The following is a 25009-nucleotide window of genomic DNA, read 5'->3' as shown; positions in this document are numbered from 1 at the left end:
GCTGTGTACCTTATCATTTCATAAAAAGGGAATAGTTTTATAGCAATCTCCATCGAAACATCCTGTACATATTTCCACTTTTGTTTTTATGTGACATTTGGTCTTGCAGATATATATATTTTCTTTGATTCAGAACGTCAGAATATAGTATAGGGTCACTTTCTGACGTTTGGGTATAATTTGAAATTTTGATGTTTTCTCGGACCTATAGTAAAATTTTATGGCGAACAAATTTCTAGAATATTTTGGTCTGATACGATCAAATTTTATAGGAGATTTTAACGATTTGTGGAAAAAAGGACCAAAAAGACCACTTTTTTGACTCGCACGACGTTTATTTTTTAAGAAATATATTCCTCGTATTCTTGTCAGTAAAGTTGCCAATGACACCATATACTTTAAGTGCAAGGATTCCAAGCAATCTTAACTCAAATATTTCCAAGACTGTAGAAATGGTAGAAGCTTGCACACTATTTTTTTCTTGGTTTTTTGGCAAAATTGATACCGATAATTCCTAGTTATATTATGCAAATAGAGATTTAATTTCTTTAGTGGCATATAGTGAAATGAATAGTGAATTGGTGGCTTATAAAATTATGTTTTCTATTAAAATTTTGCCAAAACTCACTTAAGTACGACCTTAACCCTGAAATGTGTTTTTAATTTTGCATATTTCTGGAGTTTAAGTAAGATATAGTGTTTTGGTGTATTCTAGAACCTATAATAAAAATTGATGGCGAACAAATTTGTAGCATATTTTGATCTGATACGATCGCATTTTATAGAAGAAGGGACCAAAAAGACCCCATTAATGACCGACTGAGGGTTAAAAAATCTGAAAAATGAAACCAGCGACCCGAAAAAACATAAGAACCCAAGGATAGGTCAAAATATTCTGAAATAACTGATCAATACACACGATTTAAATATTTAATGTATATTTGTTTCACTCTATATTCGATCCAATTAAAAATACGTGGAGGGGTATCATAAAAATTCTAAAAAAAAATCAACGAATTTGTGGAATATTACAAACATGCATAATAATTCTGAAAAAAAAATTAACTAACAGCCAGTTTCTGTATGTCGAAAGAAGAATGTGTGCGAATGAAACACGTCCAAACTCTTGTGTGTTTTTCAATTTTTTTGTTTTTGTTTTGAAGCAAAAGCAAAGGTAAAATTATTTCGAAAACTAAAGCGTGCGTATTTCTTTCGCACACATTCTTCTTTCGACATACAGAAGCTTTGTTCCTTTACTTTTTTAATGGTAAGGGTGGTAAAAGAGAGAAGTGTCAAAATTGCTCAAAATTGCTCTCTATGAACATTTTTACCAGAAAAGTAAAGGAACGGAAAAATGGTAGATCTGGCAGCAATGTCAAAAAGAAACATAAAAAATCAATTTTCGTCTTTTATTTCACAGTTTTTAATTTAGTTTTGTCAGCGTTCGACTTTTTCTTCTGTTTTTCGTCCAGTTTCGTCGTTAATCGTCAAACAAAAGTCGAAAAATCAGTTCTGCCATTTTTTTACCTGCAGAAATTTTGCTGGTAGGAGGAGGAGGAGGAGAAAGCCATTTTCGTTCTCTCTCCACTCTCACTCTCTTAAAAATTGCTTCCAGTTTTGCCACTTTTCGGAGTTAAGGAACGCTTTGCAGGTTAAAAATGGTAACAAATGGTTAAAATGGTAACCTCAGGTAAGTAAAGGAACACAGCTAGAAACAGGCAGTAATTTGTGGAATATTACAACTTGTTTACATTAGATCCTTTTAAAGCTTGTCGGATTAACATACTTCATGAGAATATATACGTATACGCAATGGATTTGACAATGAAAATGGATTTACTAAATATAGTTACATGTAAACGTACATTTATAGTTTTAACTACGATTTTTTTAATTTTTAGGTTGAACTTTTCTACATGTACTAATTTGAAATATAATCACTTTATATACAATAGTAATTTAAATAATTTCATTAGAAATTTGAATTATGTTAGCTTTATTTCGTTTAAAGTGTATTTTTTATAATGCGCATTCAAAGTTAACATAAATCAAATTTCTAATGAAATTATTTATATTACTATTGTATATAAAATGATGATTATGTTTCAAATAACATGTAGAGAATTCAACCTAAAAAATCGTAGTTAAAACTATACATGTACGTTTACATATAACTATATTAAGTAAATCCAGTGGATTTTCATTGTCAAATCCATTGCGTATACACAAGCTCGTAAACCCTCTAATGTAAATATGGTGTAATGATATTCGACAAATTGGTTGAATTCAAGGCAAATTTATATTAAATATATACATGAATTACAACAACTAACAAATTTACAAAAACAACATTGTGGTTATAGGAAATTATATGTCAAAGAAAATATTGAATAATAGGGTCGTTCCAATTTTTTGTTCAGGAAAACATAAATACATTTTGAAAATCCTCTAAAATAGAACAAATTTGAATCAAAGTGTAAATATAAAGCATCCAGAACTGTCGTATGTCCTTTTTGTTACACATTTAGGATGAAAATAAGTATTTTATCGTAGCAAATTTGGAAGTTTCAAATTTCATAAGTAGACCCTATTCCCTATTACATTTTGAAAACCAAATTTACAAAAAAGTAAAAATACAGCTGATTGTCACATCTACCTTCTATAAATGTGCATTGGTTGATTTTTTTTCAAAATTTTTTATGATGTGGAGGCATGGTAGAACGATATAAGGTAACAGCCATAGTACAATAATGTATAAGGTAGGCCACAGCTAACAGCTGATTACAATTTTTTTCTTGTTATGGCCTATTCTGTCAAAAACAGGGTTGACATTTTTTACTGCTGTTGACATTGTGTAATTATAAAGGTAGATGCATCGGTGAATTGTTCCAACAAAGCACTGCTTAAAATTCTTCTTAAAATTGAAAACAAGGACAAGAAATTTTATTCGCGTGGCTAAATAAAATTGCTGATTTTTTAATATGCAGTAATACCTGCGAATGAACGATTTGTCAAGTATTGATATTTGTTGAAATTTGTTCTAAAAATACGGTGTTCACGCCGGATTTCCCCAACTGGCAAACCTAATGCTATTTTTCTATATTTGCATTCGACATCCCTAATTCTGTTCAGAGTTGTCTTTGTATGATCTCCATCAGAATTTTCTAACTAAATGTACGCTCTCTTACTCTCTTTGCAATTTCTAATTGCCTTTGTAATTTCCTTTATAATAAATTCACTTGTTACCAAACTATCAACCAATACTGTTGTTAAATTCGGTAAGCGATGCTATTCAAATCTCCAAATTTGAATACAAAATAAAGAACCACTACTGTTCTTTTCCAACCAACTTATACGCTTGTTTTATTTCTTTTCTTCCCATCCTGCCATAACTGCAACCGAGAGGAAAATATTTCGAATTCCTAGAAATATTTTTCTATCAAGACCACACCAGTATATCCAGCTTTTCTTTCCTCCAGAAGTACCCATATCTGGAATTTTCATTGGTCCTTATCGAACCGGATTTTATTGTTGTGCGATTTTTTCCCATTCATCCTCATATCATTTCATCCATTTTTCATCAAAATCAAGGTAAGTTTGTGCTTTTATTATCCAAAAGTGAGAATAAAATAGTGCATTTCAATTCCAAAGTGTCAAAGTCCAAGTGCGTTTTGCCGTCAGCAAATTGATTCTTTCCTTTTTCGTTTATTAAATGCACAGTGTTCCAATTTGCTTAATTAGTTTCACTTGTTTCTTTGTGCTAATTAACGTAAATTAATTTCCAATTTTTTCCATAATATCGAGTGAATAAATTAAAATAATTTAATTCATATTGTTTATTAATTTTATAATTCCAAATAATTGCATCTTATATTTCATTTTCATTCCTTTGTTTGCAATTATATTATTTCTTTTATTTTTCCTATTCGCGACAGTGTGCTTCTCTGCATACCTTTCTATTATTTTCTTACCGCGAAAATATTCTTATCCATTTCTATTGGTTTGTGTGTTTATTCCTATTATCCACCACCGCTTTATTCCACTGCAGTTGTTGTTGTTGTTAGAGAAATATCTACTGGCGACTAGTCTCATCAACAACATAAGAACTGATCTACATAAACACACATACATACTATTTCTTGTTGGTCGCTGTTCGTCTAGGGATACGTAAAACCGATTTCGGTTAATGGATTAATCGGTTATTAGTCGTAAAATTCCTAAAAATCGTAGTCGACTATTGACTGTGCGAAAACCGCATAATCGATTATTCTTAATCGACTTTCGAAAGTCGGAGTAAACTATTATTCGTAGTCGACCATTTGTCGTAGTCTATTACACTGTGATACAAAAGTGGACAAAATTTTTTTGCAGGATTTCTGATGCACAAATTCGATTTTGTGGGAGTCCATAGAAGACGAAAATACCTTTGGTTTCTTTGGGTCACTTCGGGTTTTGATTTTATAACGGTAAATGTAGTGAAAAATTGGCTTTCTTGGATTTTCAAATTTAAATAGACATTACTTCTTTTTTCCACAACCGATTTGCACACACTGTTTTTCGTTATAAAGGGGAGAGTATTGCCTTTCGAACAAGACATAGGTTTTTAAAATCGGTTAACAAATGGCTAAGTAATAGTGGTTTAAGTGTGACAAAAACGCATTAAAAAACAGTAAAATGTTTTTCCTTGTGCTCTAGGGTGCGTAAACGACACCTAACAGTACAATTATTTACTATTAACAAGTAGGAAATTTAGTTGGCTTTCCAAAATGAGAAACATACAAGCTAAGATACCCATCTTTTATAAAGGAAAATATGAAAAAAACCAAAAAGTTGAAACACAATAAATGCCATAACGCATTCATTTTTCTAACAGCAACAACACTAATGGAATTGTGATCGAAGATCGAAAAATAAGAAAATAACACACAAACAACTAGTACAAAGGGACTTAGTACTAATATTCTCGGCAAAAAAGAGGAACGAAAAGAATAAAAGAAGCAAACACACTGTCGCGGATTGGAAAGAAATAAATTTATGATAATCGTAATATAAATAAGAAAAAATTATAAATAAATTTAAAGAATGAAAATAATAATTTGAAATAAAATAAAAGAATATTCCACCAAAAATTATTGTTGAATTTGAATTGAAAAGTGTTGTGTTCTTTGAAAAAATAAATTGCAGAAATTTACACTTTGAATATAGAACACTGTGCGTTGAAAAAATGAAAGAACCAATTGCCGTCGGCAAAACGCACTTGAACACAACACTGAATTTATGCACTATTGTTCACTTTTTTGAATATAAAGCACAAACTTACCTTGTTTTTGATGTTTTATGGAAATATCCGGCTCGAAGGACCAAAATGAAAATGCCAATCTCTGGATTTTCCTAGAATAGCTGGGATGGTTAGTTGTTGCAGATGGTGGGAAAACTTTCTTTGGATTAGAAAGGTTTTCCACTTGAACTCGCATGAAAAAGAAAATAAAAAGAAAAACACAAGATTTTTTCAGCGAAGGAAGTGAACAATATTGGATTTTATTGAAGCAAATTAGAAGGCTTTGAAACAATTCTTACCACGAACAATGCGTTTGTTGGTTAAACAAGAAGTGATTTTATTTACAATAAAGGAAAAAGGACAGACCAATAGAAAAGAGAATTATGCATTTTAGTACAGAGAGAGAGACGCAATTTAGGAGTAAAAAGCTAAAAATTAGAAATTGGAAATAGGGTGACCAGAGCAGTTAACTTTGACGTTAACAGGTTGTTTATTCCAAAATGTCATGAAATTATGCGTCCCTTGATCGGGTTCCATAGTGGAGTGATATTATGAAATTGCTGTAGTGGGGAAGTCGATCTAAGAACGCCTAATTTTATGAAAATTTTTCAATGAAATCACTCTAGTGTGGAAGTTAAAGTCCCGCTTTAATAGATCTTGCTCTAAACCAAAATATTGTTAAACGCGTGATGAAATTTTTACTGGAGACCCTGTAAGCCATCAGGAATTAGCGTTATATCTTTGTTCACTGTTGCTTTAGCTTATTTTTGAGATGACATGTCTTCAGTCAAATCGAATGAGGATGATTTTCGTAGAGCATTTCGACCTTCTAACTCGCTTCCTTCAATGTCCTTTTCGTCCTTTATTTTCAGAGCCGCTATAAAAGTACCACACGATGACGTTTTTCAGCTTCGAAATGTTCTGCAAAAATGTTGCTCAGAAAATTTTATTTACGGCTCTCATTGACAACTAATCGATTTTGTCGGGATCAACAAATTGACCTGTGCATGTAGGTATCTTTAAGCGAGTGCTTCTATAATTTATCGAAAGGAGTGCATTTCTCATAACTCCGTGTGGACTGCATTCAAAGATGTTGTGAAATTATAACTCTGCATTGCACTACTTCCAAACCTTTTTGTGCTGGGTGGTGCTGATTTTTTAGGGTCAATTGTAACAATAAATGATAAAAATATTTGTGAGTAAGATCGAGTTGGGCTGTGTACCTTATCATTTCATAAAAAGGGAATAGTTTTATAGCAATCTCCATCGAAACATCCTGTACATATTTCCACTTTTGTTTTTATGTGACATTTGGTCTTGCAGATATATATATTTTCTTTGATTCAGAACGTCAGAATATAGTATAGGGTCACTTTCTGACGTTTGGGTATAATTTAAAATTTTGATGTTTTCTCGGACCTATAGTAAAATTTTATGGCGAACAAATTTCTAGAATATTTTGGTCTGATACGATCAAATTTTATAGGAGATTTTAACGATTTGTGGAAAAAAGGACCAAAAAGACCACTTTTTTGACTCGCACGACGTTTATTTTTTAAGAAATATATTCCTCGTATTCTTGTCAGTAAAGTTGCCAATGACACCATATACTTTAAGTGCAAGGATTCCAAGCAATCTTAACTCAAATATTTCCAAGACTGTAGAAATGGTAGAAGCTTGCACACTATTTTTTTCTTGGTTTTTTGGCAAAATTGATACCGATAATTCCTAGTTATATTATGCAAATAGAGATTTAATTTCTTTAGTGGCATATAGTGAAATGAATAGTGAATTGGTGGCTTATAAAATTATGTTTTCTATTAAAATTTTGCCAAAACTCACTTAAGTACGACCTTAACCCTGAAATGTGTTTTTAATTTTGCATATTTCTGGAGTTTAAGTAAGATATAGTGTTTTGGTGTATTCTAGAACCTATAATAAAAATTGATGGCGAACAAATTTGTAGCATATTTTGATCTGATACGATCGCATTTTATAGAAGAAGGGACCAAAAAGACCCCATTAATGACCGACTGAGGGTTAAAAAATCTGAAAAATGAAACCAGCGACCCGAAAAACATAAGAACCCAAGGATAGGTCAAAATATTCTGAAATAACTGATCAATACACACGATTTAAATATTTAATGTATATTTGTTTCACTCTATATTCGATCCAATTAAAAATACGTGGAGGGGTATCATAAAAATTCTAAAAAAAAAAATCAACGAATTTGTGGAATATTACAAACATGCATAATAATTCTGAAAAAAAATTAACTAACAGCCAGTTTCTGTATGTCGAAAGAAGAATGTGTGCGAATGAAACACGTCCAAACTCTTGTGTGTTTTTCAATTTTTTTGTTTTTGTTTTGAAGCAAAAGCAAAGGTAAAATTATTTCGAAAACTAAAGCGTGCGTATTTCTTTCGCACACATTCTTCTTTCGACATACAGAAGCTTTGTTCCTTTACTTTTTTAATGGTAAGGGTGGTAAAAGAGAGAAGTGTCAAAATTGCTCTCTATGAACATTTTTACCAGAAAAGTAAAGGAACGGAAAAATGGTAGATCTGGCAGCAATGTCAAAAAGAAACATAAAAAATCAATTTTCGTCTTTTATTTCACAGTTTTTAATTTAGTTTTGTCAGCGTTCGACTTTTTCTTCTGTTTTTCGTCCAGTTTCGTCGTTAATCGTCAAACAAAAGTCGAAAAATCAGTTCTGCCATTTTTTACCTGCAGAAATTTTGCTGGTAGCCCGTGGGTGAGGAGAAAGCCATTTTCGTTCTCTCTCCACTCTCACTCTCTTAAAAATTGCTTCCAGTTTTGCCACTTTTCGGAGTTAAGGAACGCTTTGCAGGTTAAAAATGGTAACAAATGGTTAAAATGGTAACCTCAGGTAAGTAAAGGAACACAGCTAGAAACAGGCAGTAATTTGTGGAATATTACAACTTGTTTACATTAGATCCTTTTAAAGCTTGTCGGATTAACATACTTTATGAGAATTTATACGTATACGCAATGGATTTGACAATGAAAATGGATTTACTAAATATAGTTACATGTAAACGTACATTTATAGTTTTAACTACGATTTTTTTAATTTTTAGGTTGAACTTTTCTACATGTACTAATTTGAAATATAATCACTTTATATACAATAGTAATTTAAATAATTTCATTAGAAATTTGAATTATGTTAGCTTTATTTCGTTTAAAGTGTATTTTTTATAATGCGCATTCAAAGTTAACATAAATCAAATTTCTAATGAAATTATTTATATTACTATTGTATATAAAATGATGATTATGTTTCAAATAACATGTAGAGAATTCAACCTAAAAAATCGTAGTTAAAACTATACATGTACGTTTACATATAACTATATTAAGTAAATCCAGTGGATTTTCATTGTCAAATCCATTGCGTATACACAAGCTCGTAAACCCTCTAATGTAAATATGGTGTAATGATATTCGACAAATTGGTTGAATTCAAGGCAAATTTATATTAAATATATACATGAATTACAACAACTAACAAATTTACAAAAACAACATTGTGGTTATAGGAAATTATATGTCAAAGAAAATATTGAATAATAGGGTCGTTCCAATTTTTTGTTCAGGAAAACATAAATACATTTTGAAAATCCTCTAAAATAGAACAAATTTGAATCAAAGTGTAAATATAAAGCATCCAGAACTGTCGTATGTCCTTTTTGTTACACATTTAGGATGAAAATAAGTATTTTATCGTAGCAAATTTGGAAGTTTCAAATTTCATAAGTAGACCCTATTCCCTATTACATTTTGAAAACCAAATTTACAAAAAAGTAAAAATACAGCTGATTGTCACATCTACCTTCTATAAATGTGCATTGGTTGATTTTTTTTCAAAATTTTTTATGATGTGGAGGCATGGTAGAACGATATAAGGTAACAGCCATAGTACAATAATGTATAAGGTAGGCCACAGCTAACAGCTGATTACAATTTTTTTCTTGTTATGGCCTATTCTGTCAAAAACAGGGTTGACATTTTTTACTGCTGTTGACATTGTGTAATTATAAAGGTAGATGCATCGGTGAATTGTTCCAACAAAGCACTGCTTAAAATTCTTCTTAAAATTGAAAACAAGGACAAGAAATTTTATTCGCGTGGCTAAATAAAATTGCTGATTTTTTAATATGCAGTAATACCTGCGAATGAACGATTTGTCAAGTATTGATATTTGTTGAAATTTGTTCTAAAAATACGGTGTTCACGCCGGATTTCCCCAACTGGCAAACCTAATGCTATTTTTCTATATTTGCATTCGACATCCCTAATTCTGTTCAGAGTTGTCTTTGTATGATCTCCATCAGAATTTTCTAACTAAATGTACGCTCTCTTACTCTCTTTGCAATTTCTAATTGCCTTTGTAATTTCCTTTATAATAAATTCACTTGTTACCAAACTATCAACCAATACTGTTGTTAAATTCGGTAAGCGATGCTATTCAAATCTCCAAATTTGAATACAAAATAAAGAACCACTACTGTTCTTTTCCAACCAACTTATACGCTTGTTTTATTTCTTTTCTTCCCATCCTGCCATAACTGCAACCGAGAGGAAAATATTTCGAATTCCTAGAAATATTTTTCTATCAAGACCACACCAGTATATCCAGCTTTTCTTTCCTCCAGAAGTACCCATATCTGGAATTTTCATTGGTCCTTATCGAACCGGATTTTATTGTTGTGCGATTTTTTCCCATTCATCCTCATATCATTTCATCCATTTTTCATCAAAATCAAGGTAAGTTTGTGCTTTTATTATCCAAAAGTGAGAATAAAATAGTGCATTTCAATTCCAAAGTGTCAAAGTCCAAGTGCGTTTTGCCGTCGGCAAATTGATTCTTTCCTTTTTCGTTTATTAAATGCACAGTGTTCCAATTTGCTTAATTAGTTTCACTTGTTTCTTTGTGCTAATTAACGTAAATTAATTTCCAATTTTTTCCATAATATCGAGTGAATAAATTAAAATAATTTAATTCATATTGTTTATTAATTTTATAATTCCAAATAATTGCATCTTATATTTCATTTTCATTCCTTTGTTTGCAATTATATTATTTCTTTTATTTTTCCTATTCGCGACAGTGTGCTTCTCTGCATACCTTTCTATTATTTTCTTACCGCGAAAATATTCTTATCCATTTCTATTGGTTTGTGTGTTTATTCCTATTATCCACCACCGCTTTATTCCACTGCAGTTGTTGTTGTTGTTAGAGAAATATCTACTGGCGACTAGTCTCATCAACAACATAAGAACTGATCTACATAAACACACATACATACTATTTCTTGTTGGTCGCTGTTCGTCTAGGGATACGTAAAACCGATTTCGGTTAATGGATTAATCGGTTATTAGTCGTAAAATTCCTAAAAATCGTAGTCGACTATTGACTGTGCGAAAACCGCATAATCGATTATTCTTAATCGACTTTCGAAAGTCGGAGTAAACTATTATTCGTAGTCGACCATTTGTCGTAGTCTATTACACTGTGATACAAAAGTGGACAAAATTTTTTTGCAGGATTTCTGATGCACAAATTCGATTTTGTGGGAGTCCATAGAAGACGAAAATACCTTTGGTTTCTTTGGGTCACTTCGGGTTTTGATTTTATAACGGTAAATGTAGTGAAAAATTGGCTTTCTTGGATTTTCAAATTTAAATAGACATTACTTCTTTTTTCCACAACCGATTTGCACACACTGTTTTTCGTTATAAAGGGGAGAGTATTGCCTTTCGAACAAGACATAGGTTTTTAAAATCGGTTAACAAATGGCTAAGTAATAGTGGTTTAAGTGTGACAAAAACGCATTAAAAAACAGTAAAATGTTTTTCCTTGTGCTCTAGGCTGCGTAAACGACACCTAACAGTACAATTATTTACTATTAACAAGTAGGAAATTTAGTTGGCTTTCCAAAATGAGAATCATACATGCTAAAGGAAAATATGAAAAAAACCAAAAAGTTGAAACACAATAAATGCCATAACGCATTCATTTTTCAACCGATTTCGTTGGTTTTTCCCATTTTGGAAAGCCAACTAAATTTTCTACTTGCTAACAGTAAATAATTGTACTGTTAGGTATCGTTTACGCAGCCTAGAGCACAAGGAAAAACATTTTTTTGTTTTTAATGCGTTTTTGTCACACTTAAACCACTATTAATTAGCAATTTGTTAACCAATTTTAAAAATCTATGGCTTGTTCGAAAGGCATTACTCTCCCCTTTATAATGAAAAACAGTGTGTGCAAATCGGTTGTGGAAAAAAAAGTAATGTCCGTTTAAAGTTGAAAATCCAAGAAAGCTCATTTTTCACTACATTTACCGTTATAAAATGAAAAACCGAAGTGACCCAAAGAAACCAAAGGTATTTTCGTCTTTTGTGGACTACTACAAAACCGAATTTATGCATTAGAACCCCTGCAAATTTTCACTGTAGCACAGTGTTATTATTCGTAGTCGACTATTAATCGTGGACGACTATTAGTCGTAGTTGACTATTGGGTGTGCTAAAACCGCGTAATGGACGGTATTTTTTTGTACATATGTACATCACAGATTGCATCAACGAAAATGGTCGATTATGATCGGGTTTCCGCGGTTAAATAATAATCGAAACTCGACTTTTAGTGCACTCTCAAATAATCAACTAACCGAAAATCGAGTTTTAGGTTTTTCACGAAAACCGTATAATTGAAAAACCGATTATTGCATTTCACTGCGTATCCCTATGTTCGTCCACTCAGACAACACAGTGTTTGTTGGTGATTTCCACTCAACAGTGATCGAACTCTTTATTGTTATTCTCCTCGTTGTGCTCTTGAATATACAGGCACGCTACAGTAGGGCTGCTCATTTCTTCACGGTAGCGTAAATTGAGAGTAAGCTTCAGTCGTTGTTTGGCCTGCAACGGAGAAACACATTTTCAATGTGAGCACCCCTGCCCTACAGCAAGCCCGTTTATATGGTCGGTTTACAACTTGTGTGCGACGTATAAATACTTTTTATATTATCGTATATATTGAGGAGAGGTGTCAAGATACCTTATTCGTACCGACTTATAATTCTCCATACCGCCGCTAGAGGGTGTTGCTTATATACGCAAAATCTTAATATTTCCAATATTTATTCCTATTATTTTGTGATTTTGTGTATTATTCCGTTGTATTGTGTATTATTTCTATAACTCACCGCAAATAAGAAATTACCACAAAAACCGTATTTTTTCCGGATTTTTCCCATTTTTTCGGGGATTTTTCTAATTCTTTGAGAAGTTCTTCGCTATTGGCGATTCAGTTGTTGTCTCGGAACATAGTGCTGCATTCCACCACTAGAGGTCGCTTTTAAATAAAGCAATTTTTACATATATTAGGAATTTTGGCCTACTTTTCCGAATAATTCCGAAATTTTCCATCATTTTCGGAATACTTTTCCATAAGGGTGATACTTTTGTGCTGTTTCGTGGTGTAGTGCTACCTATCGACGCTAGAGGTCGTCTTTTCCGTAAAGAAATCTCTGCCAAACCCACGATCTTTCCATATTTTCCTCGACTTTTTCGAAATCCTGTTGAATTGTATCGCCCTTTTTACGAGAACTTCTTCTTCCAACCAGAGAATAGTACTCTGTCGTACTGTAAGATAAAATTAAGCTGATTTTGCGCTCACAAGGTAGATTTTCCTGATCTCATTTAGAGTTTCTCAAATAAAAGTTAAATTTTCCGTCACTCTTTGTCAATTATTTCCAATTCATAATGTCGTTGGATTCATTTATTCGCAATGCTGACCAGTTGGTTGCATTCAGTGCTAGAGTCGCTGACGGCGCTATTCCGTTAACCTCCGCCCAGCTGCTAAAAATTCATATTTCCGAATTTAAAGCGCGCAAAATCATCCTTTGAGCAATTCATGACCGAGCGAGCTAGTGAAGAGGGTGAAGAAGAGGATGGCGATGAAGAGGTAGCGTCCGAGAGGGACACGTTCCAGGCTAAGTACAATAGCACGTACGTGACTTATTGTGCCTGTCTAGCTAAGTTGTCTGAACTTTTGGAAGGTTTTCAGCCACCTTCTGTTCCAAAAACTTCCGAATCCCCATCTTTACCCTCCAGTAGTCCCGTTCAAGATCATGGTCACTCCTTCCGCCTTCCTCCGTGCGACACTGAAGTCTTCAACGGAGATTATATGTCATGGCCTACATTCCGAGACATGTTCACGGCTGTGTACATTAAAAACTCCAGTCTCAGTCCAGTCGAGCGTTTATTCCACTTAACGCAGAAGACAAGAGGTGAAGCCCGTGACATAGTCCAAAGATCGCCTTTGACTAATCAAGGTTTCCAATTAGCCTGGCAGAACTTAAGCGCTAGGTTCGAAAATAAAAGAATTCTTGTGAATGGTCAGCTCAAGGTTATTTTCAATCTTCCTTTTATACAATCCGAATCTGCCTCTGCCTTAAAGTCAATGCAGCGAGATATTAATTCCTGTATATCTGCGCTTTCATTGTACGATATCGATGTCAAGAGTTGGGATCCAATATTCGTATTCCTGTGTTCCAACCGTCTTCCAGATTCAACTCTGACGTTGTGGGAGCAAGGTCTTACCGATAAAACTGCCATTCCAAAGTGGGAAGACCTCGATTCCTTTCTCACAAACCGGTATCGTACTCGTGAGTCCGTTTCCGAGATGCGCAATAATTCAAAGTCGGAGGACAACAAAGGGAAACCCCATTCCAATCCCAAAATTCCAAAGTTTAGTTCATTTCAGACTAATGTTTCTGTTCCAAAATGTCCTCTGTGCGCCAATTCCGCGCATATCCTTCGAAAATGTCCAAAGTTCATCGCAATGGACATCAAACAACGCTTATTCGAGGTTAAGAAGCAAGGGCTCTGCCTAAATTGCTTCTCAAAGACGCATCATGTGCGTAATTGTTCCAGCAAGAACAATTGTTTCGAGTGTCAGAAGAGACACAATACTATGCTCCATGACAGTTCCGTGCATAGTCGTCCCTTCAATTATTCTTCCAACCCCAATAATAACTCAGCTCTGAGTGCTAGCTCTGTTCCTTTCACTCCTAATTCAGTACAGTCCACTAGTCCGGGGAACGGAGTTATCCAATCCTGCTTCACAACAAGCTCAAGAGGAGTTTTATTGGGGACTGCTCTGGTGAACGTGATTCACTCAGGTGTTTATATCCAGCTCGTGTGCTTCTCGATTCCGGTTCACAAGGAACCTTTGTTTCTGAGAAGTTCTTCAGCCAATTGAAGCTTCCGTACCAGAGTACGAACGTGCAGATTTCCGGTCTCAACAATACCACTGCAGCTTCCGTTCGAAAACTTTGCTCCATGCTTTTATGCTCCAGATTTGAGAAGTCCGTTCAAGTTGAAGTTCAGGCATTTGTAGTGCCGCAATTTTCTGGAAATCTCCCTTCGCAGACTCTGCCGACGTTTATGTTCTGTCGTCTTCCTTACATCAAGCTGGCAGATCCACATTTCCATAAAAGTTCCACTATTGATCTGCTAGTAGGAGGTGATTTTATTCCTGAAATCATGCGATCCGGGGTGATGCATAATTTGTGCGAATCCCTGATAGGCCAAGAGACCATCTTTGGATGGATTCTCACAGGTCCAATTCCCATCTCTCCTCCATCGTCCACTGTAGTCTCCAACTTCTGCGAGGTTTCTCCAAAGTTTACTTCCAATTCTGATCAATTCTGTAAGGAATTGGTTGTATCTACTACGACGAAGAACAAAGATGGCAGGTATGTCGTTCGCCTTCCCTTCCAGGAAGGCTTTCCAGATGCAATTCTCCTAAGACAATCCCGTCCAAGCGCGGTCTCTCAATTTATCAGCAACGAGAGCGGCTTACTCTGTTAGATTCTGATTTGTTGAATTATTGTCCTGGCGGTGTTACATATCCAGTTCTTCCACATACTAGTTCCTATCCAAAGGAGCCCTCCATTTCCGAGAAGCTTCCTAATACATCCATTCTTCCACTACGAGACGAGTTTCCTTCCATTGTTACTCGTCTTGTTCCTGTACTCCATACTTCTAATCCAGAGAAGTCATCCACTTCCGAGAGGTCTTCTTGTGCATCAATTGTTCCATTCCAGGGGGAGTTTCATTCCGATGTTACTCATCCAGTTCCTGTAATCCATGGTTCAAATCCAGAGGGGCCCTCCATTTCCGAGGGGTCCCCCAGTGTATCCATTATTCCGTTCCTGAATGACTTCCATGTTGGTGTTCGTTATCCAGTTCTTGCACCCCATGGTTACAATCCGAAGGAGCCCTCCACTTCAGAGAGGTCTCCTGTGTTTCCATTATTCCGTTCCACAACGTGAATTTTTCTGGCTTGATGGAGTATGATAAGACCATTTCCAAATGCATTGGTCCGCAAGATGACATTTTAATTCGTGGGTATCACAACTCCATTCCGATACACATATATTTCAAAGATACGATTCATATTCTCCAGTATTGGGAATGTGATCACCTATTTCGAGAATTTATTCCAATTAAAGATAAATTCTTTCTGCCTCTGCGTTGGAATCAAAATTACTCCTTGCTGCCAGAAGCCACTAATGCGTCAAAGATTTTCCAACTGATTCCCAAGTTGAATTGGTTCCTTTTCGACAATCAGACTCCAAATTTGAGTCTATTGCGGGTTTCGAGATTTCCAAGCCATCCTCCAAAATTAAGGTTCCTACGAAACAACTTCATCATCCATTTATCCAATACTCGTCATTCCAGCCATACTCCATCGCAGATAATTCATTTTAGCAACCACCCAGGTGAAATAATCCAAGAATTCCAGTTACAAAGCGGCACATTGCTTGTCGTTTGTAACTCGTACTGCGCTATTCTGACTTTCCATAAACGAGGTCGATTTCCAATTCCTAATGCAAGCAGAACACGGCGTGATGTACTTTGTTGTACACATTCATATGAAGCTTCAATCCGGTTCGAAACACTTGCAAAAAGTGTGTTATTATCAGCTCGGTGTTCATTTCGAGTACCTCCACCGACTCCAGATTGGATCAAAGATCGTAACCATTGCAGTTATTCTCCACACTCTGATATCCAGTTTGTTGGCTTCATTCAAAGTCCGAGAACCTCGCTGATTATTCCTTTCTACCTGCGAATAGCCACATGTACGTCCGTATCCAATTACCTGGGTTTTTCCAAAGTAAGTGTTGCGCCAGTGGAAACGTTGTACATTTCAAATATTATTCACGCATTGATTCCAACCAAATGCAAGTTCCATTTGTCCCGTTTGTTGTACTGCTTCCAAAGTTCAACTTAAAAATTCTACTCCAGAGAAATATTCTCCATATTTTTGTACTATTTCCAGCGTACAAATTCAAGTATCCGCTTTGAACAAGGTTTTCCTATACTGTTGTACTCTTTCCGAAGTACAAGTTCAAGCTCATGTTCCAAATTCTTTTCTGTTCATTCAACACTTCGAAAGCACTATTTTATTTTCTTTCCTACAAATCACAAACTTCCTTTCCAGATGCATCCACGTACACAATATTCCGCACGAGAGCTGTCAATCAACTCCGCGATGGATCTTCCCACCCTGCTAGCACCATGACAGGGCGGTCCAACTTAAAATTCTTTAGTTTTAAGATTTTAATAATTTATTGTATTATTTAAAATTCTTTCAATTTATATTACGCAAGGAGAAAATACAAGATACAATAACAGCATATTTTATTGTTTGCATTCGACATCCCTAATTCTGTTCAGAGCTGTCTCTTGTATGATCTCCATCTGAATTTTCTAACTAAATGTACGCTCTCTTACTCTCTTTGCAATTTATAATTGCCTTTGTAATTTCCTTTATAATAAATTCACTTGTTACCAAACTATCAACCAATACTGTTGTTAAATTCGGTAAGCGCTGCTATTTAAATCTCCAAATTTGAATACAAAATAAAGAACCACTACTGTTCTTTTCCAAGCAACTTATACGCTTGTTTTATTTCTTTTCTTCCCATCCTGCCATAACTGCAACCGAGAGGAAAATATTTCGAATTCCTAGAAATATTTTTCTATCAAGACCACAGCAGTATATCCAGCTTTTCTTTCCTCCAGAAGTACCCATATCTGGAATTTTCATACGGGAACAGAAAAATTACAAATATTGTAAAATTTCTAGCTGAAATGCGCCGTATCTGCAAATCGGATGCCAGCAATCACGATGTTAGATCTGCCAAGCTTTTCAAGTAGAAGATAAGAGAATGGCATTTTTGTTTTCGCTGACTTATGTTTTGGGTGCAACTTTTGCTATTTTTGGAACACTTATCTAGCAATAATATTCTGGAGCATAACTGAAGTGATTTTTATTTTTACTCTATTAGGTAATTTTAAAGGAAAAAGTGAAGTTCTAAATTTCATATGTTTTTGTAAAACCGACTAACTATGCATATACATCTACCTTTATTATTGCTCCATGTCATTTGACGTTTTAAGCCATGGCTACAGGGTTGTATTTTTCAGCGATTTTCATACCTGGCCTACCTACCTCTACTTTTTTATACCATGTGTTTAAGTTCGATACATCGGTTGCGCCAATGTATATGTTCGATACATTGTTTTCCCCTTCCGCAGCATTACAATTAACCGCATTAATTGGCCGCTCTTTCGAGCTCAATGGGGAAATCTTCTCTGCCTTTCTTTTAGGAGTCATATTCGCCTGGTTCGGATGCTGGGAGAGAATATTCATTCTTTCCCACACTCTCTCCTAAAGGTCACATTCGCTCAGTTCGGATGCGGAGGGGCGCTTTCCAATGCTGCGGTCGTCGTTGTTGATCACGACCTTGTTAGCGCTATTATGCTCACTGGCAACGACACTTGCTATTTAACTTTCGAAGGAGTCACACTCCTATTGCAATCGTTCGTAGCTTCACATACCAAAGGTAACTGTTGCTTGTACCAAGAAACTCACTTTTACCACCAATAAACCGAAAATATATTTGAAACTGATACACTCGTGTTTGTCTTTTATTTTCTTCTCTTTTCATCCCTGAGCTATCGACGGCCAGTGGTATCACGCCAACATTTTGATCCAATCGAGCCGGATCTGTTCCAGTCGAAGCCATTTGTTGTTGCCCGCTGAACAAATTGCATTTGTTTAAGGAGAGAAGAATCTTGGATACTTAAATTCGTTGTTGTTGTCCTTACAACAATTTGCTATAGTCATCACAACATCATCTCTCATTACCATCATCAAAACACAGGTACGTAAATCAGTTTCTGTGCAAAAATTGAGCAAACCCGCGAGGGTAGTTGTTTTTGAATTCCAAGTCGCACGAAAAAATACATTTTTTCGGTTTAAAATTGTTTGTTACATCGCGCATGGGTCGCCTTGTTAATTACAATTTCGCTAGTGTATCCATATTATTGTCTCGCATTTCACACATTTCATACAGTTCACTTAGTCATAGCAGTAATTGTAGTGATCCTCGCCAACAGTGCTGCTTATTTCAATTTGTTGTTGTCCCTTTATTATTTCGGTTCTATTTTCGAAAATAAAACACTTTAATAATAAACACAACAACAAACTTCCTACGTCGTTGATCTTTTCAAAGATCAGTTCTAGCAGTGCTGTTCCTTCGAATTTGTTGTTTTCTACTTTTCTCGTTTGGTTCTGTTTTCTAAGAACCCTTTTAGAGAAATAATTACAACAATTTCACTACAATTATCCGCTATACGTTTCGTTGGTTTTATTTCTCACTCAAAGACTTCATAGACACCCCCGCTTTCTTGTTGATATCCCCAGCCAGCAGTGAGAAATAACATCGCATCCCAAGTATGTACATACTTTGCTATTTTTGAAATCTCGTTTCTAACCCAATTTACACTATCGATCTCTTTTATTAGTTGTTATTGTTGTTGTTCTTCCCCAAGGTCTTTTCTAACGAAGCCCTTTAGTTGAGAATTTGCATTGGCAAATTTGCAATAACAACACACATTGCTACAGTCATAAGGTCGTTTGGTTTATTTGTTGTATAGATCGTTCTTCACCAACCAAACGCATTCGTTTTTATTCTCCTGGAAGTATTGATATTCCTATTTGAGAATTTGCATTCTTATTGCAATAACAACGTACATCTTTCCACGCACAATTATAAAGCGTCGGTTAGATTACATTGTAAACATACCAACAAAATTCTGTCGATCACTGCTTGGTCGTTTGTAGCGTCAGTTCTTAAGTGGGAGCTTTGCTGCCATTCCTCTGCTTGTGTTTTATTACTTTTTGTGTGGTATTCGTAGTCGACACTCGCACAGTGGGACATATCGTCTCAAAATATTTATTTTTTCTTATATTTTTTGTTGAATATTTTCAATTCGATTTTTTTGCTTTTTACTTCGTGTGGTGCTACAATACCATTTGTTGTTGTTTATCTTCGGTTAAGGCACCCTACTTTCGGCATTTTTGCACTTTATAAAAATAATTATATTAAATTTGGTTGAATTGAATTGCAAATAATATCGATATTGTTTATACAAATTGGTCATTTTTGAAAAAAATCTTGCATCCAAAAATCGTGTACCCTACAGTCGGTACTGGTACATTTTATCATTGGTCAAAGCAAATAACTTTAAAAAATCCACCAATTTAATCATTCTTCGATTTTTACCCGCTGCTTTCGTTTAGAAATCTCGTTTTCGAAATTTGTTTGACTTTTTTGACGTCTTGCTCATTGTACCCTACACCCTGCAAGCTAGGTTTGAAAAAAATTTAAATTTTTTGGAAATTTTCTTTTTGTTTTTTGTTTGTTGCTCTAAATTCTCCTTTCGAATTACATATCTGTCGTTATTCATCAATTCGTTTAGAAACAATATTGATAATTTCTATATTCTCTAGTCGGTAAATTGTCCCAGTTCGGTACTTGTGTTAAATTTCTTATCCTTCCTGCAACTTTGCTGTCTACTCACGTACACTACTGGTGGAATTGTGCATTTTATATTTCACTGTCGCAAATTAGAATAGTTTTCGACCCTTTTATTGGTTGAGTATTCACATTCGTTTGTACTTCCTTGGTTTTTTCAAGTATTTCCATAGTTATCGCTTTTCTAAATTTGCGACACTTGGACTCGTTAGTCTTGTCCTAAACTTCTGAGCCCACATACCTTTTTGGAACTGATTCGTTTCCCTCTTTCGTCCCCATTCTCTAAATTTGTTGCAATCATGTCCATAACTCCCCTCGTGCGTTTCATTCGAGCTGCCGACGCTCTTATTAAATTTGATGCGTATTTCAAACGACTAAATCCTGATAAGCACACCGTATTTAATCTCGAAATATACGGTTCCGAGCTTAGTCAATTATGGACAACATTCAAAAGCACTCATCAGAAGTGTCTTGACCATCTGGCGACATCACAGAGTCCTCAACCCTCTGACAAAAATGTCGTCGAGGGTAAATACGACAGCTCCTTTCGGGCTTACCAACATTGCTTTTCGGCAATAAATCAGAAGCTAGACGGACTAAAATCGTCCAAGTCTTCTCCATCTTTGAATGGACCAATCCCACTCAACAATCCACCAACGGTTCCTCAAATTGTATCACCTTCGGAGGAACTCCCAGTAAGTATGTCTGCTCCACCATCCACTAGTTCGAACACAATACCTTCTGTTTCCAATATTTGTAAACAAAGCCAAACGCCTCATTTGAATACCAGCGAATCACTCGCATCGATTTCAGCCCAACCCCACTGCATTAGTCGTCTCCCTCATGTCGATCCACCTTCTCACAATTTAGTTTTGCCTCCTATCGACATCGAAGTCTTTAGTGGAGATTTCATTTCATGGCCAACCTTTCGAGATCTTTTTAGTACAATTTTTATCAAAAATTCTCGCTTGAGTGACATTGAGAAATTATGTCACTTAGTTCAAAAAACCAGCGGTGAGGCTCGAGAAATTGTTTCGAAATTTCCACTCACCCATCGTAGTTTTGAATTAGCTTGGAAGGCGTTGGAGGATGTGTATGATAACAAACGTATCCTCGTACATAATCACCTCAATCTTCTTTTCGGCCTTCCAACAATAGAAAAAGAATCGATCTCTGGGCTAAAAGCTCTCCAGCGCGGAATAAATAGTTGTATTTCCGCTATGTCTGATTACGACGTTGTAACGGATCATTGGGATCCAATTCTTGTTCATCTTTGCTTTCAACGTCTTCCTAAACATACAATCGCTCTGTGGGAACAAAGTGTCAAAGAGAAGTCGTCTCTTTCGACATGGAAACAACTAGATTCGTTCCTAACAGATAGAATACAAACATTGTCGTGCATTGAAAACTTCACAGCTATGGAAACTTCTCAAAGTTGTCGATATCCACCAAAATCTTCACCTATTAGTCGTTCAAATTCTAAAACTAACTCGTCGTCCTTTCGTTCTCAGAAATCGTTGGTGAACCATTCTTGTGTGATGTGCTCGTCCTGCTAATGCCACTCTTTCTGGCATAACTAGTAATTGCACTTCAAAACAAATTTGTTCTCTGAAGTTATCGTCTCCTAAAGATCCATCTCTTACTTTACCAACAGATGCTTTAATTTTATTTTGTCTTCCATATCGAATCTGTGTTCTAATTTGCCTCATCTCGATCTAGCAGATACTTCCGAAGACAAGCCAATGGATATGTTATTGGGCGCACCTTGTTTTGAATTCGTTGGTGGCTCAGAAAACTATATTCGGTTATATTCTCACAGGCCCAATACCTCGTAGTAAAATTATATAGCACATAGTCGATCAAAGCGAACACTTTTAACTAAATCGTAGTTTAATTGTATTTTGAAATTCTTGCACATTATTTAACCATGCTCAACAGAAACTAGATTTGCGTATCCCTAACTTGAAATCATCACTACTAACTCTAGTCTAAGTTTGCTCGCGAATTAGTCTAACCCTGTTGCCTTGCTGATAGCACGTCAAGGTGGGCGGCAAATGTTTAAGTTCGATACATCGGTTGCGCCAATGTATATGTTCGATACATTGTTTTCCCCTTCCGCAGCATTACAATTAACCGCATTAATTGGCCGCTCAATGGGGAAATCTTCTCTGCCTTTCTTTTAGGAGTCATATTCGCCTGATGCTGGGAGAGAATATTCATTCTTTCCCACACTCTCTCCTAAAGGTCACATTCGCTCAGTTCGGATGCGGAGGGGCGCTTTCCAATGCTGCGGTCGTCGTTGTTGATCACGACCTTGTTAGCGCTATTATGCTCACTGGCAACGACACTTGCTATTTAACTTTCGAAGGAGTCACCCTCCTATTGCAATCGTTCGTAGCTTCACATACCAAAGGTAACTGTTTCTTGTACCAAGAAACTCGCTTTTACCACCAATAAACCGAATATATATTTGAAACTGATACACTCGTCCCTACGGGGAACCTGTAACCCCTATAGGGCGCGTCCCCAGGTGGCGGATAGGGGAATGCTTCCCAGATATGGGTGGTAAAACGGAAATCAAATACGTCTCGTGGACCAACAGGTGGCTGCGTCTGTCTTCAGGTGAAGCGGCAGCAAACAGCGTCTGAACTCCATGAGGAGCGGCTGAAAAATGGATGGAAAACTATAAACCCTTCAGAAGGCAACGGGAAACCACTGAAGTAATTTTCCCTTGAAAACCATACAATATGAACAACACAAACCAAAACACACGGCCCTCAGTCTCCGGCCAAACGAGGGTGCTAAGAATCCCCGGAAGTAAAAACAACCAAAAACTAAACATTGGAACGTGGAACGTCCGAAGTTTATACGAAGTCGGTAAATTAAACAACACAATCAATGAAATGAATCGACTTGATATTGATATACTAGGTGTGAGTGAAACCTTGTGGACAGAATGCGGTGATTTTCAGTCCCAAACATGGGATCCCAGGAGAGGTGTAGGCATTATTGTCAAAAGAAACATTGCAGACTGTGTAATTTGATCTATCCCAATGTCTGAAAGGACTATGATGATAAAAATTTCAGCAAAACCCTTGAATTTAAATATAATCCAAGTATATGCCCCTACATGTGATGGAAATAATGACGAGGTTGAACATTTCTATGAAGAAATAAGTCAATTATTAAAAATGACGAAATCACATGAAATAACAATAGTTCAAGGCGACTTCAATGCCAAAGTGGGGAATGATGAAGTAAATGGTATAACTGGAAGATATGGACTTGGCGAAAGAAATGAGAGAGGAGACAGGTTAATTCAATTCTGTCAAGAGTTTAAGATGACCATCACCAATACAACATTTCGATTACATCCCAGAAGGCTTTATTCATGGAGATCACCATTAGATAGCAGAAGGAATATCATTCGAAATCAAATTGACTACACTTTGATTAACAGCCGATTTAGATCTTGTGTGACCAAATGCTTAACGTACCCAGGAGCTGATGTACCATCCGACCACAATCTGCTGATGCTGAATATACGATTGAAAATTGCACGAATTAAAAAAGGGAAGAAGAAATGTAACAAGATAAATACTGAGGTACTCAATAACCCATCAACCAGAAACGAAGTGAAGGTGCAAATGAATAATAAACTCGAAGCTATCGATGCAAACAATGTAGAAAATATATGGAATAATATCAAGGATACGATGTACGAAATAACAAAAAATTATCTTGGAAAATGTACGAGAAGAACACAGCAAGAATGGATGAACGACGAAATTATGGAGCTTCGTGTGGAACGAAGGAAATATAAAAACGTTGACTACGAACGTTACTGGGAAATCAACAAGGAAATCCGTACCGCTACCCGAGCAGCAAAAAATGCACTACTAAATCAAAAATGTAGAGAAATTGAATATCTGCAAAACATTCATGACGATTATAACCTACATAAAAAACTAAAAGAATCCGCAGGAGTGTATAGGAAGGCATCACCAGCAGTACTAACGGATGACAACAACCAGCCCATTTTCGAGACATCACACATTAATGATCAATGGAAAAACTATATTGAACAATAATTCACTGACGACCAACGATCAAGATATGACTAGGACATAAATACTTTTATAACAGGAAATCCAATCACTAAATCCGAAGTGGAATATGCGATTCAATCACTAAAGGACAAGAAATCAACCGGACCTGATGAAATTCCTTCTGAAATCTTAAAACTTATAGATGAAGACAACATATCACTCATTGTACAACTTTTCAATCATGTGTATGATACTGGTCAATATCCAAACGATTGGTTGACCTCAACTTTCTTTGCGATACCGAAGAAATCGAACGCAAAAAAGTGTTCTGACTACAGGCTTATTAGCCTTATGTGCCACATATTAAAAATGTTTTTGAGAATAATTCACAAAAGAATATACGCCAAATGTGAAAGCGCTATGGGAGAGTCACAGTTCGGCTTCAAGGAAGGTATGGATACCAGAGAAGCCCTATTATCCCTTCAAGTACTGGTACAGAAATGCCGGGAAGTCCAAAAAGATGTTTATATATGTTTCATCGATTATGCAAAGGCATTTGATACCGTCCAACACGACAAATTAATCGATATACTGAGGGGAATAGAAATACCGGAAAAAGAGATCAGATGTATATGAAATTTATACTGGCACCAAAAGGCAAGAATTGAAGTAAATGGAGATCTGACAGACGAAATTCCCATATCAAAAGGAGTCAGGCAAGGGTGCATATTATCCCCGCTCCTCTTTAA

The 25009-nt window shown here is 35.6% G+C and overlaps 1 long non-coding RNA gene across 1 annotated transcript; it reads left to right on the top strand.

Moving 5' to 3' along the window:
• Window positions 1-9725: 9725 nt before the first annotated feature.
• LOC141393019 (uncharacterized) lies at window positions 9726-17142 on the top strand. Its single transcript, XR_012409975.1, has 3 exons — window positions 9726-9759; window positions 9961-10072; window positions 16827-17142. It is a non-coding gene; the product is annotated as an uncharacterized lncRNA (long non-coding RNA).
• The last annotated feature ends 7867 nt before the right edge of the window (window positions 17143-25009 follow it).

This window comes from Musca autumnalis, unplaced genomic scaffold, assembly GCF_047663935.1.
Source record: "Musca autumnalis isolate F117 unplaced genomic scaffold, ASM4766393v1 scaffold_2, whole genome shotgun sequence".
Lineage (NCBI taxonomy): Eukaryota > Metazoa > Arthropoda > Insecta > Diptera > Muscidae > Musca > Musca autumnalis.
This window is presented reverse-complemented; position numbering and strand designations above follow the sequence as displayed.